This window comes from Bos grunniens, chromosome 8 (genome assembly GCF_055505025.1).
Source record: "Bos grunniens cultivar Pamir isolate PY7600 chromosome 8, Bosgru_T2T1.0, whole genome shotgun sequence".
Classification (NCBI taxonomy): domain Eukaryota; kingdom Metazoa; phylum Chordata; class Mammalia; order Artiodactyla; family Bovidae; genus Bos; species Bos grunniens.
The window spans coordinates 3,703,752-3,718,627 of NC_141172.1; the positions used below are offsets into that span (position 1 = coordinate 3,703,752).

The 14,876-nt window shown below is 44.9% G+C and overlaps 1 long non-coding RNA gene across 7 annotated transcripts in view; it reads right to left on the minus strand.

Annotated features, from left to right (window-relative positions):
• Positions 1-14,876, minus strand: part of LOC147366558 (uncharacterized) — a 357,719-nt gene that overhangs the window by 178,044 nt on the left and 164,799 nt on the right. Inside the window, exons 1-2 of one of the 7 annotated variants that reach the window (XR_015169367.1) lie at positions 8,730-9,371; positions 1,644-1,768 (exon numbers count right to left, since the gene is read on the minus strand). The exons of 1 other annotated variant lie outside the window; for it this stretch is intronic. This is a non-coding gene — a long non-coding RNA (uncharacterized LOC147366558). Of the gene's footprint in view, positions 1-1,643; positions 1,769-8,351; positions 8,472-8,729; positions 9,393-14,876 lie in introns of those variants that run through there. 5 more of the 7 variants (XR_015169366.1, XR_015169363.1, XR_015169364.1 and 2 more) reach the window with 5 other exon arrangements.

The following is a 14,876-nucleotide window of genomic DNA, read 5'->3' on the forward strand; positions in this document are numbered from 1 at the left end:
AAAAATACATCTGGGAGTGGAAGGCCTTCCTGGAATCCTTTACATTATGAATGATTATGAAAATCATTTGAAAAACCACAATCCAGGGAAAGAAGCATCTCCCACAGGAGGCTGGTTCATAATAAGGTAATGATATCGATCCTTCCAGTCATGTCTATTTCTAATAAGCATTGAGATGCTTTAAGAGAACAGGGCTGTCAAAGTTCCAGATGCCAACTGGAACCTAGGGTAGCAGGGGGCAGTAAGAGAACTGCCTGGAGGCCACTGGAGAGAAGGGCTGGAGGGGGCCATGGACTTGGTAGGGGTCATGGTCCTAGAACTGCAGGGTAGACAAGCATCACAGACTGGGGAACATGCATAGATCTGAAGTTTAGTGAAGAAAAGTAAACCTCACATGTGCTGTTGAGATGAAGCCTTGAGTGTTTTTAGTGAAAAAAATGATGAAAACTAGAGTCTTCACCAGGGACTCAGTGGGCAGTGGACTGATGGTCTTGCAATGATGCCTGACGTGAGCAGAGTTCAGAGGACAGGTCTGTGACCTGACCAAAGGGCTGGAAAGTGGGCAACTTAAATCTTCTGTCCTGAAGCTCTCTGCTGCAGAGATGTAATTCCTTGGCTACCATGGATTGTGTGTGTGTGTGTGTGTGTGTGTGTGTGTGTGTGTGTGTGAGTATGAGTGTATGAGTGTATGAGTGTGTATGTACTCGGGCTTCCCTAGTGCTCAGATGGTAAAGAATCTGCCTGCAGTGCAGGAGCCCTGGGTTTGATCCCTGGGTCAGGAAGATCCCCTGGAGAAGGAAAGGGCTACCCACTCCAGTATTCTTGCCTAGAGAATTCAATGGACAGAGGACCCTGGTGGGCTACAGTCCACAAGTTTGGAAAGGTTTGGACACAACTGAGTTACTAAGCAGCAGAGCATATATATACTCATTATCACATTATCATTATACAACTCTTAGCTTTTATAATGTGAATTCTACTGTCATAAATTTGATTGTTTATAAGCTAAATTTGCCTGTAAATCACCTCAAATTATTTTTCAAAGTGAATACATATGAATAGTTAGAATAGGAAAGATATAAAGCCTATCTTTGAGACTATACTGAGGTCTTCTGAGGGGGTTGGTTTTCATTCCAGATTGTGTAGCAGTAGGTGAGTGTCTGAGTCTATTTGGGCTGCTGTAAGAAAACATTGTAGACAGGGTGGCTTATAAACAATAGAAACATATCCCTCACAGTTCTAAAGGCTGCCAAGACCAGGTGTCTGCTGAGGACTCACTTCCTGGCTTACAGACGGCCATCTTCTTGCTGCGTCTTCACCTGGGGGAAGGGTGAATGAGTGCTCTGCTGCCTTTTTCATAAGGGCACTAGTCCCATTCATACACGCTTATGACTTCACCACCTCCAAAGGCCTCACCTCCAAACACCATCATACTGGGGGTTGGGTTTCGACATTTGAATTTTGGAGGATGCCAAAATTCAATCCACAGCAGTGAGGCTGTGCTCAAAAATGAGTCATATATATGACTGAAAAGAGACTTCAGAAGAAAGAACTGAATCAGAGATGATGAATTCCCCATCTCAATCTTCTAACAAAGTTAGAGCAAAAATAGACAGAATAGAATAAAAGAGTAGTGCACATACCCCCTTGATGTGAGTAGAGATGAGTGACACTAGCAAAGTCACATACTTTCATTAGCTTTCCAGTGACTGAAGTCACCCGTCTTTGCATGCATCCTGATTATCTACTTGGGGTCCGGGAGCAGTACCTACAATGAGACCACATCCCCTGAGGAAACACTTTAGCCAAAGCAGCATTCCCTCCTTCAAAGCAACAATTAAGCAGTTTCTTTTCCTTTTGTTCTTTCTCTTGGCTACTACTACTTCTTGGGGTATATCCATCTGGAAATATGTTAAGGAGAAAAGGATGTCTGCTTTCATTTCTCGACGTGCCCCCCAAAAAACCCTGGACAAAGTGAGCTCTTGAGGGAGAAAGGTCACAGAGAGGCAGCGGCCCCAGCCGTCTGTCCCGACAGCTCTGTGCTGCTGGGGCTGGAGACCCAGAGTCTCCAGGCTGCAGCTTCTGACTCCAGAGTGATTTGAGGGCCCCTCCCAGCCCAACCCTCCCCTGGTGAGGGACATGGGCCACACCAGGATGTTGTGCTGCCTTGCTTTCCTCCTCATTTTTGGCTGCTCTCCCATCAGTGGGGATGATGGGAAGGTCCAGGAGTCTGGCCTGGACCTTCCGTGGAGTCCAGGGAGCCAGAGCTGGGAACAGGAGATGCTCAAGGCCAAGGCCCGAGGATCCTGGCCACAGTGGATGGGGAGAAAAATGCACCCAAGGCGTGGTACCCAAAGGGAGAGAGCGAGTGAAGAGCAATGGATCAGAAGCATAAGAGAAAGAGGCGACAACGCAGCAAACCACAGGATAGGAAGCCAGTCTGAAGGGGAGTGAGCCCAGACCAGCAGTGGGGGCAAGGACTGTGCCCATAAGAAAACCTGGGCAGAGCTCAAGTAATGCGCAAAAGAGGGGGCAGTGTGGGGCTGGGAGCAGGCGGCATTTCCCACCACCTGTAAAGGCTCCAAAAGACTCAGCCCAGCCAAGGGTTTTCCTTTGGCCTACTGCCCTCCAAGGACTGATCTTTATAAAGCAACAACAGTCACTTCATAGACAGTAACTCTAGCACACGGAACAGGTTTCAAACATACAGTGAACGCCCAAATGCACACAAATGCCACTGCCTGTCCCTGCTACTGAACTCAAGGTTCGGAGAGGGGAGGTGCCGACAGAGCATCCTTTCCAGGGAAAGCGGGTGGCCTGCCTCCCACACTCGCAGGCCCTGCAGTCAGAGTGCAGATGAAGGCCAGTGCTGTACAGACCCTTACAAGTTATAAATCCAACGAGCAAACAATCCAGGTTTATTCTGTGCTCCCACATTGGTAAATACACCTTCGTGTCCCCAGGAAGGCCAGGTCTGCAGGTGGAGTTCCTCCTGAAAGCTCTGCAGACGTGACCGCTGGAGGAGGACGTGGAACACAGCAGCCCTGGGCCAACCCCGTCTCCACCCGCGTGTTCTGCCTGTACCTCCACCGCCATGGGCACATGCAAGCTGAACTGAAACCCGAGTGTCCTGCTCCATCCACAAAAATACCCATCCTGTGGCCCCTCCCTGGGCCCCGAACCCTCAGCCACAGGAGGGCAGCCCCAGGAAAGAGGACGAAAGAAGAGACTGCAGTCTCAGAAGCCCCCATCACCACTGCGTGGGGATAACGCAAACCCAGCACCTGACTCCCAGGACGTGTGCAGCCTCCAGGGGCACATCCTGTCGGTCCAGGACCACCCGTCCAGCTGAGCAAAGCCCAGCAGGCCCTCTTTCTGGATCCAAGGTCCTGGTAGGGGAGTGAGCTCTGATCTTGCTACCTAGATTCCTTCTGATCCAGGTCATGGTCCCTGACAGGTAAATTCTCAGTAAATTCTCAATGCAAACTCAGTCCATTCAAAAATCAAATTCAGGACTTCCCTGGTGGTCCAGCAGTTAAGACTCCAAGCTCCCAATGCAGAGGGCCTGGGTTCAATCCCTGGTATGGGAACTAGATCCCACAGGCTACAACAAAGACTCTGGATGTAGCAGCAAACACCCTGCATGCCACAGCTAAGACCCAGAGGAGCCAAATAAATAAATACAAATAAATGTTTTGCAAAAGATCAAATTCCACATCAGGTCCAGAATGGCATCTTACATTATTTTTAAATTTTTTGTAATTATGAAAGTATGGTTAACAAATTTACAGGAGACTTGGAAAACACAGAATAAAGTGACATATAGTTCCACTATATATTACAATTACTTTTTTAAGTAGATAAATTAAGATTTTTAGTTGGAGTTTCAATATTAAACTCAAAACTTAATAGAATGAATAGACAGAAAAGTAGAAGGATATAGTAGACCTGAAAAGCACTATGAACCAATTCAACATAATATTTATACAATTTTCACACAACAGCAGGACACAATTCTACTTGAGTTCCCATAGACTCAGGTGGTGCTGAGTGGTAAGGAACCCACCTGCCAATGCAGGAGACATAAGAGACGTGCAGGTTCGATTCCTGGGTCGGGAAGATCCCCCAGAGAAGGGAATGGCAACCCACCCCAGTATTCTTGCCTGAAGAATCCCATGGACAGAGGAGCCTGGTGGGCTACAGTCCATGGGGTCCCACAGAGTCGGACATGACTGAGTGACTTAGCACAGCACGTAGACTCAGGATGACATCCTGATAACAGGGAAAGGCATGATGGGGAGCGGGGTCATCTGAGTTTTTAATTTTTCCCACAAACTTCCAATGGATTCACACTGAATGCAATGGATCTTTGGAAAAGAGGCTTTTTTCCCCACAGGACCCATTGCTGGTGTCCCCAGCTGTCATGCCTCTCTGGGAGTGCATCTCAGAGGGTCAAAGTTCTTGCTAAGCTCTTATCCTGGAGACCCAGATTCCAACTCTAACTGACCCCTCTGTCCAGCCCCAAACCTCAGAAGACTCCTTTACCTACAGCATGACCACCCCTGTATTCTGGTCCTCTGAAGGTCAGCTCCCATTTGCCTACCACCTGCCCCTTCCTCCAGGCATGTCTGCTCTAACCGGTAAGTTGACATAAGATAGATTAACATGGGCTTCCCAGGTGGCACTAGTGGTAAAGAGCCTGCCTACCAGTGCAGGAGATGTAAGAGACGTGGGTTCCACCCCTGGAATCCGGTCCAGTATTCTTACCTGGGAAACCTCATGGACAGAAAAGCCTGGTGGGCTACAGTATATGGGGTTGCAAAAAGTCAGACAGGATGGAAGCAACTTAGCAAGACAGATGAATAGGAGAAAAAGAAATTAATTTTGTGTGCATGGGAGCTCATAAAATATGAGACTCAAAGAAGTGGCCAAGCACCAGCGTTTATACCTCTGAACAAAGAAACAATAAATGTGGGAAGAACTGACATGAGGAAGGGGTTCGGACTTGGGGAGGAAAGTTAGCAACAAGTCACACGGTTTGTTTACACAGCCTGAAGGGCCCTGGGTTTCCTGTCTCTGGTGATAAAGGATGCCTTCTCCCCTGCAGGTGCAGGGAGGGGACTCTTCACTGGGGAGATTTATCTCTGCTTTCAGGGAGACAAAGAACAGAGTGTCTGTTTTGCACTGGCTGCTTCCTGAGTAAGTTTACTTCAAACATCATCAGTGTGGAAAGCGGGGCATTTGGGGGCAGGCTGCTCTGTCCCTCTGACAGGTGAGAACACCTGGTCTTCTCCACACACACGCAGGGGCGCGGACCCTGCTCAGGCCCCCCGTCCGACTAAGCACCCTCCCCACTCAGTCACTCACAGGCTGCCTCAAGGGGGACCCAGCCTCTCTCCCATCTTCTCAATAACTCAGATGTATCAGCTCAACCCTCCATGTCCACAGGGTGCCCACTCTGTGTCTCCACGGAGTCTTCCCTCTACACACTCAGCAGAGGGAACCGAGGAGAGAAAAGTCACAGGAGGAGAGAGATGAGAGAGAGAAACTCACACCCACCGAAAAGCAGTATTTGAGGCAGAAAAGCAGAGAGAGATGGGGCTCGTCCACAGGACGGTAGCAGAGCATGCCCACTCATCCCGCTGGCTGGGTGCCCGCTTCACACGGTGCCTGCTGACTGGGGCGCTGAGTATCTGCCGGGTGAAGAGAGGAGGGCCAAGCGAGCGGCATTCGCCAGACACCCTGTGCTGTGCCTCTCCTCCCCCGCAGCCTGGGGCCCCGCTGCCACTCAGGCCCTGGGGTCTGCTGTCTATGTGCTGATCACCACAAAGAAGACACGAAAACAGTTCTCAGACAGGAGACGGGCACAGGGCTGGGGTCCACAGTAGGAAGAGTCTTCTTGTGTCTAGAATAAGAAAATACACTCAAGGCACATTTATTCACAACTGAACCGGGATACCATAAATCATGAAGATTTATTCACCATAATTGAGCAATTTGCCACTATTTGTCTTTTCAGAGAATAATAATAGATATATCCCTTAAGTAGTAGATATCTGACTTCTAATCTCTGCTTTCTTGTTATCCACACTTTTAGCTAGACTCATCCTGAAAACTGTTCCTTGGCTCCTCTCACATATTTGTCTGATGAATATTTTTTCCAATTTTATTAAACAAATTCCCTAAAAGTTATGGAAAGCTAAACAAAAGTATGGAGATTCCTGAGAAATTATGTTAAAGAAAGCTAATTTTTCAAGCTGTGCTGAGTCCAAAAAATAAACCATAATTCTGAGAGGCTGAAATAACTCCTCAAAAGACGCATGTGCCAATAAATATACACATGTCCAGAAAGTACACATTCAAATAAGTTCCACAGAAAGACTATTTTCTTATCTGAAGTCATATGAATAGCCCTAATAATTTCATTTTAACTAACATCATAGAGTGAATTAAACATAGCAACACTGTTGGTGGGAATGTAAATTGATACAGCTACTATGGAAAACAGTATGAAGAGTATTTGAAAAACTAGGAATAAAACTACCATATCACCAGCAATCTTACTACTGGGCATATACCGTCAGAAAATCATAATTGAAAAAGACACATGTACCCCAAAGTTCACTGCAGCACTATTTACAATAGGTAGGACCTAGAAGCAGCCTGGGTGTCCCTCAACAGGTGAATGGATGAAGGGCCTGGAGTATGTACACATGATGGAATATTACTCAGCCATAAAAAGGAACACATCGGAGTCAGCTCTAGTGAGGTGGATGAACCTACAACCTATAATTCAGAGTGAAGTAAATCAGAAAGAGAAAAACAAAATTCATATAAGTATTGCATATATGTGGAATCTAGGAAGATGATACTGATGAACCTATTTGCAGGGCAGGTAGGAACAGAGACTCAGACATAAGAGAACAAACTTTGGACACGGCAGGGGGAGAAGAGGGTGGGGCAAACTGAGAGAACAGCATTGACATATGTAAAGCAGAGAGCGGGCCGGAAGCTGCCGCACAGCACAGGCAGCTCAGCTCAGTGCTCTGTGGCGACCCAGAGGGGTGGAATGGGGTGGGGTGGGGTGGGAGGAAAGTTCAACATGGAAGGAATATACTTGTGGCTGACTCACACTTTTGTAAACCAGAAGCCAACACAATATTGTAAAGCAGCTGTTCTCCAGTTAAAAAATAATTTTTAAAAAATGCAAAAAGAGCATAGCAACAAAACACCTTTTAAGTCTAATACTTAAATAGTAAACGAGATGTTTTCCTCAATACTCCAGTTTCATATTTTCAAGTGCCAGATGTAAAGGAGCTCTCAGAAAACCAGGATGAAATTTTTCTACCTGAGGAAGTGTATAACAATTGGCAGTGAAAAGATGACCCACAGATAAAATTGTTAGAAAGCCTCTATCTTCTTAATTTAGAATTATTGTGGAAATCTAACCGGGAATGAAACTCCCTGGTTGCTTTCAACCTAAAATAGGCCAGACTGTTTGCTCAGGTTACTGCTGTGTTATACTGCCACCTGCTGGAAGGGAAGGTAAGTTGTTTTGAAAGAAAGCATTGACACAATGTCCAAACCCTTGTTTTTTGCAAAGGAGTTTTGACTCTTAAAGGTAATGCACACTTCAAATCAAAACAAATAACCTCCAGGCTGAATGTCCAAAATGTCCCAAGATGAAGGAGGAGAAAGTAAACCCTGATGGTAGAATCATCGAGCAGCCACTCTGTGAGTTTATTTACATGTGAGCTGACGGTCACAGCATCTTCCTGGTCTGCCTCTATCAGAGCTCTTCTGAAGGAACACAGTGACAGAAAAAATATCAACCCTCAAGGTTCTCAAGGGCGGTTTAGGAGGTGTGTGTGTGTGTCTGCGTGTGTGTTAGTCGCTCCATCGTGTCCAACTCTGTGACCCCATGGACTGTAGCCCTCTGTCCCAGGCTCCTCTGTCCATGGGATTTCCCAGGCAAAAATACTGGAGTGGGATACCATGCCCTCCTCCAGGGGACCTTCCCAACCTAGGGGATCAAACCTGCATCTCTTATGTCTCCTGCATTGGCAGGCAGGTTCTTTACCACTAGCGCCACCTGGGAAACCCTTCTGGACCTGAGGCTCCTGTATAAAACACAAGAGTGCTGGTCTTGAACTTGAGAGTTGCTGAGGTCCTAAAGCCATTGGATCGAGGTGCAAATCTGAGCACAGAGATGTCCCAGGTGACTTGGCGGTTGTCTTTTCTAAGTGTTGGCCTTTAGGAAGGACCCACATATCAGAGGAGGTGCCAGCATGCCCCACCTTAGGACCCACACGGACAACCCAGGAAAGATAAATATCACAAAGCATAATTACAACAGTAGCTTCTGTCATTGGTTGAGCCTCCACTGATGCCCAGTTGCAGCCCGAGATGTTTTACTTCGATTGACTTTCATCCCCACAACAGTCCTTTATCTGATCATTGGTATCCTCCATCTAAGTGGTGGGAAAACAGAGGCTCAGGGACCCCCTCAAGAGCATGGGTTCGATCCCTCATCAGGGAACTAAATGCCATCCCCACAACTAAAGATCTCACACGCAGCGACTGAGACCCAGTGTAGCCAATTAAGTAAATATTAAAACACACACACAGCCTGTAGGATTCCACTCCTCAGAAACCTAGGGACCCCAAACACCCAGCTGTGCTCTGTCATCTCCCCCTGAGTTCAGCCGGGTAGTGAGGAGTCAGCTTACCTGATGATAACACCTTGGAAGCTGGGGTCACTGTCTCTGCAAGGGAACGGGCTCACCTCTCCTGCCTGGCAGAATCAGGGGCAGAAAAAGTCCGGTCCTTCCCTCTAGCCCCCAGAAGTGGAGAGCATCTCGGTCCTCACCCCTACCACGTGGACATTAAGGGAGGAGGCCGCCCAAACTCACCAGGACCCCTCATTACTCCTGCATGAGGGGCAGATGTGTCAAAAAGAATGTTGTTTGTGATAGTTTCCCTCACCTGGAGAGATTCTTATGCCCAACCCCAACAAGAAAAGAGCATGACCTCACCAGCCAAGCACGGCCTTCATTCCCCTTTTCCACGCTCAGTGAAAAAGACGAGGGGTTTCCTAGGTATCCTTCAGCTAACACGGTGATAGGGAATTCCCTAGCGGTCCCTAGTGCTTAGGACTCTCTGCTCTCACAGTTAAGAGCCTGGGTTCAGGCCCTGGGTGGGAAACTAATATCCTGCAAGCTGCATGATGCAACCTATATAAACAGTGGCTTTACCCGGCCTTTCTCCAATGCCTGATAACAGCAGCCTGTGTTTGGGGAATGACTTCTCAGTGACTCTTGCAAAAGCTGCCTCCCAGTTGTGGCTGATTAAATCAGACCCAGAAGCCCAGACATCTTGAAGAAGGGAAAAATCAATGTAAATAAATGTAATTTCTAAATAAAATATGCTTTTACCTAATTGAAAAGTCATTATCAATTAGTCAGACACAACTTTAATCAGACATGAACGATTGAGGAATTTGAAATGCAGAGGAAGAACACAGGTTGGCGTTTTAAAACCGTCATGTCTCTGGCCATTAGCCTTGAAAGCCTTTTACCAGGTAACTGAGCTGTGAGTTTTAATTCCCAATATCAAACCAAGAATAAAATTATTTTAATTACGGTCAACTGGGTAAGGAACACTGACGGTCTAATTGCCGAGCGGTAATTCTGTATTCTGGCCCCTGGAGACGCACACCTGCGCCACGTGCTTCAATAATTCATTAAACACCTCCTTGTGCATCGATTATCAAACCGTGCATCTTGATTACTTTACTTAGGAAAGTTAGCCTTGTGAAAAAGGCTTCTACCAACCATCAGAACACGGAAAAAAACCTATAACCTATTTTATGTTTGATTTTCATAAAGAGAAGGTAAAATTTTACAACCACTCTAAGTTATCCAGGGCACATTTTTCAAAGGCAAGATGCAAGCTAATTTCAAGGGATGCAACTTGAATAATTTACACACAATTATAAGGAGGTGAATTTAGGGTTCCTACCATTCTAATTCTTATTTTTGCCAGCTTCAATATCCTTTTTTTTCCCCACAAACTTAATGAAAATTTTAATGAAATAGATTGGGATCAGTTCATCAAAACTATATAAGAATTCTAAACATTTTGCCTCTATTTTTGTATTTTTAATTAATTTTTATTGGAGCATAATTGCTTTATAATGTAGTGTTAATTTCTGCATACAGCAAAATGAATCAGCCATACGTGTATATACATGTCCTCTCCCTTTTGGACTTCCCATTCAGGTCACTGCAGTGCACTGAGTAGAGTTCCCTGTACTGTACAGAAGGTTCTCATTAGTTACCTATTTTATTCATAGTATCAATGGTGTATATGTGTCAATCCCAACCTCCCAATTCCTCCTGCTGTTGCTGCTAAGTCGCTTCAGTCGTGTCCGACTCTGTGCCACCCCAGAGACGGCAGCCCACCAGGCTCCCCCGTCCCTGGGATTCTCCAGGCAAGAACACTGGAGTGCATTGCCATTTCCTTCTCCAATGCGTGAAAGTGAAAAGTGAAAGTGAAGTCGCTCAGTTGTGTCCGACTCTTAGCGACCCCATAGACTGCAGTTCACCAGGCTCCTCTGTCCATGGGATTTTCCAGGCAAGAGTACTGGAGTGGGGTGCCATTGCATTCTCTGCCCAATTCCTCCTACCCACCCCTTTTTCTTCATTGGTATCCACACATTTTATCTCTATTTCTGATTTGCAAACAAGATCTATACCATTTTTCTAGATTCCACATACACGTATTAATATACAATATTTGTTTTTCTCTGACTTACTTCAGCCTGTTTGACACTATGTCAGGTTCCTTTAAATATCAACATATTTAAGGTCCAGGATCAGATCTTATCTTTATGTTCCCATGCTGCCAAATTCAATGCCTTGATATACATAGTAGATCATAAATTGATGCTTTTTTTGATAGGTTATTTGTGACTTTGATAGTCTATACTTATTTTTGTATTTCTGCTATTTTATCCAAAATACCAAAGTGAACAACAATATTATGAGGAGAGGAAAGGCAACTGAACAAATACAAAAATATGAGTCAGTAGATGGAAAAGTGAAAAAAAAAAAAGGATATTTTCCTACATACATAGAGAAGACATCCCACAAACATCTTTTGAGTGGTAGATCTACAAAAGATTAGAAGAAAATTAGAGAAAAAAACACATTTTCAACTTGGGAGCAATGTTTTTGTCCATGCTGCCAATAAAAAGGAGCAATTTTACTCAATGTGAAATTTAACTCTTCCTCTTGTTCTAATCCAACCCCCTACCATAAAGATAATGTTAAGAAAATGGCTGGATTTGTGTCAGGCTGAGAAACATAAATGAGAAAAGAACAATTCGCTGGTAGAATGATCCATCCTCGATAGCCAACAACCATCTTCATGCAGCTTACTAACCCTAAAGGACAAAAGACAGAGGATCTCACCTTCTAGCATTCTTATAATCAACACTCTTCTTGATACTGTAGTTTTAAATGGATTCTAAGGGCCAGAGTTGACACCAGAATTGAGTCAAGGATAATGCATCTCAGTGCTCCTGCACTTTACCTACTTTGGAAAGACACGCCTCCAAAATAGGAACTCCGTTTAGTAGACGCTTGTCAGTGCGTGTCCGCACAGCATGGAAACATACTCCTAGGTTGTAAATCTCCAGGGGCAGAGTGGGGGGTCTGGGGGGAGGGGTGCAAGCCCAGAGTTCTGCCCGCTCCCCTCCCACCTTCCAGGTGTATCTGTGATCCAGTGGAGGTCAGTCGGGGACTTTGAACCTTGAAGGAACTACCATGTGCAAAATAGATAGCTAGTGGGAAGCTGCTGTATAGCACAGGGAATTCAGCCTGGTGCTCGTGACGACCTAGACAGGTGGGAGCAGGTGGGAGGTGGGCGGGAGGTTCAAGAGGGAGTGGACAAGTGTATACTTAGGGCCGATTCATGCTGATGTATGGCAGAAACCAATACAATATTGTAAAGCAATAATCCTCCAATTAAAAATGAATACACTTTTTAAAAGAAAGAACAGATCTGGTGCTCAGGGACTGAGCTCATTCATGGCGGGAGTGGGCTCAGAAATCAGCACATGGCCACAAGCGTCCAGGGCAGAGTCCAGCACGTGGCGCTCTGTCTGCAGGGGTGTGCCCCTGGTAACCTCACTTCTGAGACTGTTCCTGGAAAGGAAGCTGGTCTTGGCCATGACCTTGCACTCTGACTTCCCACGTGTTATAACATGTGCATAATGTTGTGAGCCACCTGAGGTCTTTCTAACAAAATTCCTTCTCTATGTAAGTTAGAGTGGTTTCTTTTATTTGCAACCAAAGTGCTACTTTGTAAGAAGAATAATACACAATTTTTAAACTTTTTTTTTTTAATGTGGACCATTTTAAAAGATTTTATTGAATTTGTTACAACATTGCTTCCGTTTTACATTTTGGGGTCTTGGCCACAAGGCATGTGGGATCCTAGCTCCTTGACTAGAGTTTGAACCTGTACCCTCTGCATCAGAAGGCAGAGTCCTAACAACTGGACCGCCAGCGCTCAGTCAGTCGCTCAGTCATGTCTGTCTCTTTGCGACCCATGGACTGCCGGGTTCCTCTGTCCATGGGGATTTCTCAAGCAAGAATACTGGAGCAGGTTGCCATTTCCTTCTCCAGGGCTCTTCCTGACTCAGGGATGGAGAGCTTGTCTCTCATTTCCTGCATAGGCAGGCAGAGTCTTTACTACTGTGCTACTTAGGAGGCCCAGGGGCTGCCATGGAAGTTCCCCTAAATTTCTTTTTTAATGTAATTTTCTTGTAAGTGAGGTGCTTTATTTTTTTAATTTGGGGTATTCTATTGAATGTTAGTGTATATGTTCTACTTCATCCCAGCACACTTTAATCTTTCCATATGCACATTGTAATAAATCTAACAGTATATAAATAACATGTTAGTTGAGATGAAAATAAGAAACCCTAGGGTTGTCTCAATCTTTTAAATGTTACACAAAGCTACTTACTGAGAGCATCCTTTTGTCATGGGTTCCCAATCCTGGGTTCCCTGTCAAGAGCATCTTTACTGAAGTGAATTCCAGCACTGCCGTGGGTCTGGCTCAAATACAACCTCCAAAAGCAGTGGAATTCTGCCCTTTCCAGGGTCACTCTTGGTGGAAATGTTTTCAGTTCCTCGAAGTTGGATGTGTTACTTTGCAGCACACTCTTGGCTTTATTTCTTTTTTTATATATAGTTTAATTATAATAGTATATTAGTTTCAGCTGTACAATAGAGTGATTCTATATTTCTATAGATTATACTCCAGTTAAAGTTACTATAAAATAATGGATCTTTGCTGTACAATATATCCTTATTGCTTATTTACTCTATGCATAGTAGTTGGGTCCTCTTAATCCTCTATCCCTATACAGCCCCCTCCCCACTTTTATCTCCCCTAGTTTGTTCTGTAGATTTGTGAGTCTGCTTCTCTTTTGTTATGTACATTCAACTGTTTTATAATTTTTTAGGTTCCATCTAAAAGTGAAATCCTTGAAAAGGCAACCTACTCCAGTATTCTTGCCTGGAGAATCCCATAGACGAGGAGCCTGGCAGGTTACAGTCCATGGGGTTGCAAAGAGTCAGATATGACTGAGCAGGCATGCATGTATATAAGAGAAAAGATGAAGAATTTGTTTCTATCTGACTTATTTCACTTAGCATAATATCCTCCGGCTCCATCCACATTTTTACAAATGGCAGCATGTTATTCGTCTTTTCTTCATGGTTGAGTAGTATTCTATTGTGGTGTACCGCATCTTTACCATTCATCTGGTGGTGGACACTTACCTCTCCTATTGCTACTACTACTACTAAGTCGCTTCACTCCTGTCCAGCTCTTTGAACCCCTATGGACTGTGGCCCACCAGGCTCCTCTGTCCATGAGATTCTCCTGGCAGGAATACTGGAGTGGGTTGCCATTTCCTCCTCCAGGGGATCTTCCTGACCCAGGGACTGAACCTGCACCTCTTACGTCTCCTGTGTAGTCGGGCAGGCGATTTACCTCTAGTGCCACCTGGGAAGCTGGTTGGTGGACACTTAGGCTGCTTCCATATCTTGGCTATTGTAAATGTTGCTATGAACAGTGGGATACATATATCTTTTTCAATTTTATACAAAAATTTGACACAGTTTAGCAGTTGCTTGATTTTCTTCATAGTGCATATCTCCCTAGGATCAACGCTTTCCTCAGATATATAAGCTATATCCTATAGTTACCAAAGACTCTACTAGAAGCCTCTTTCTGCTTTTGAGAAATACTCTTTGCCCGCCGAATTATAGTACAAAGTAGTCTTTACTTGGGGATTTAGAGAAATGTACAGGTATTCAAGTTAACACCACCACTAGTTGAAATAACTCAATGGGTAGGGGAAAGAATGTCAAATTAAATTATCCAACCACAGAATCTGTTGATAAGTGGAGAAAATGTAATTATCTGATGGTCATTCTGTTATACATACTTTTTTAAAAAATGCGTTTTCCTCTGAAAATTGTTATCATGGATTATTATAATGGGCAGAGAATTCTTAACAGAAAAAAATTTGCAGATGAAAGTTCATTTTTACTTTGACAAAAAAAGGTGGAAGTATAGTAAGGTGTGGTGGGCAGCAGCTTCCCTGGTAGCTCAGCTGGTAAAGAATCTGCCTGCAATGCAAGAGAACCCAGTTCAATTCCTGGGTCAGAAAGATCCCCTTGAGAAGGGATATGCTACCCACTCCAGTATTCGTGGGCTTCCCTGGTGGCTCAGATGGTAAAGAATCTGCCTTCCAATGCAGAAGATGCAGGCTTGATCTCTGGGTCTGGGAGACC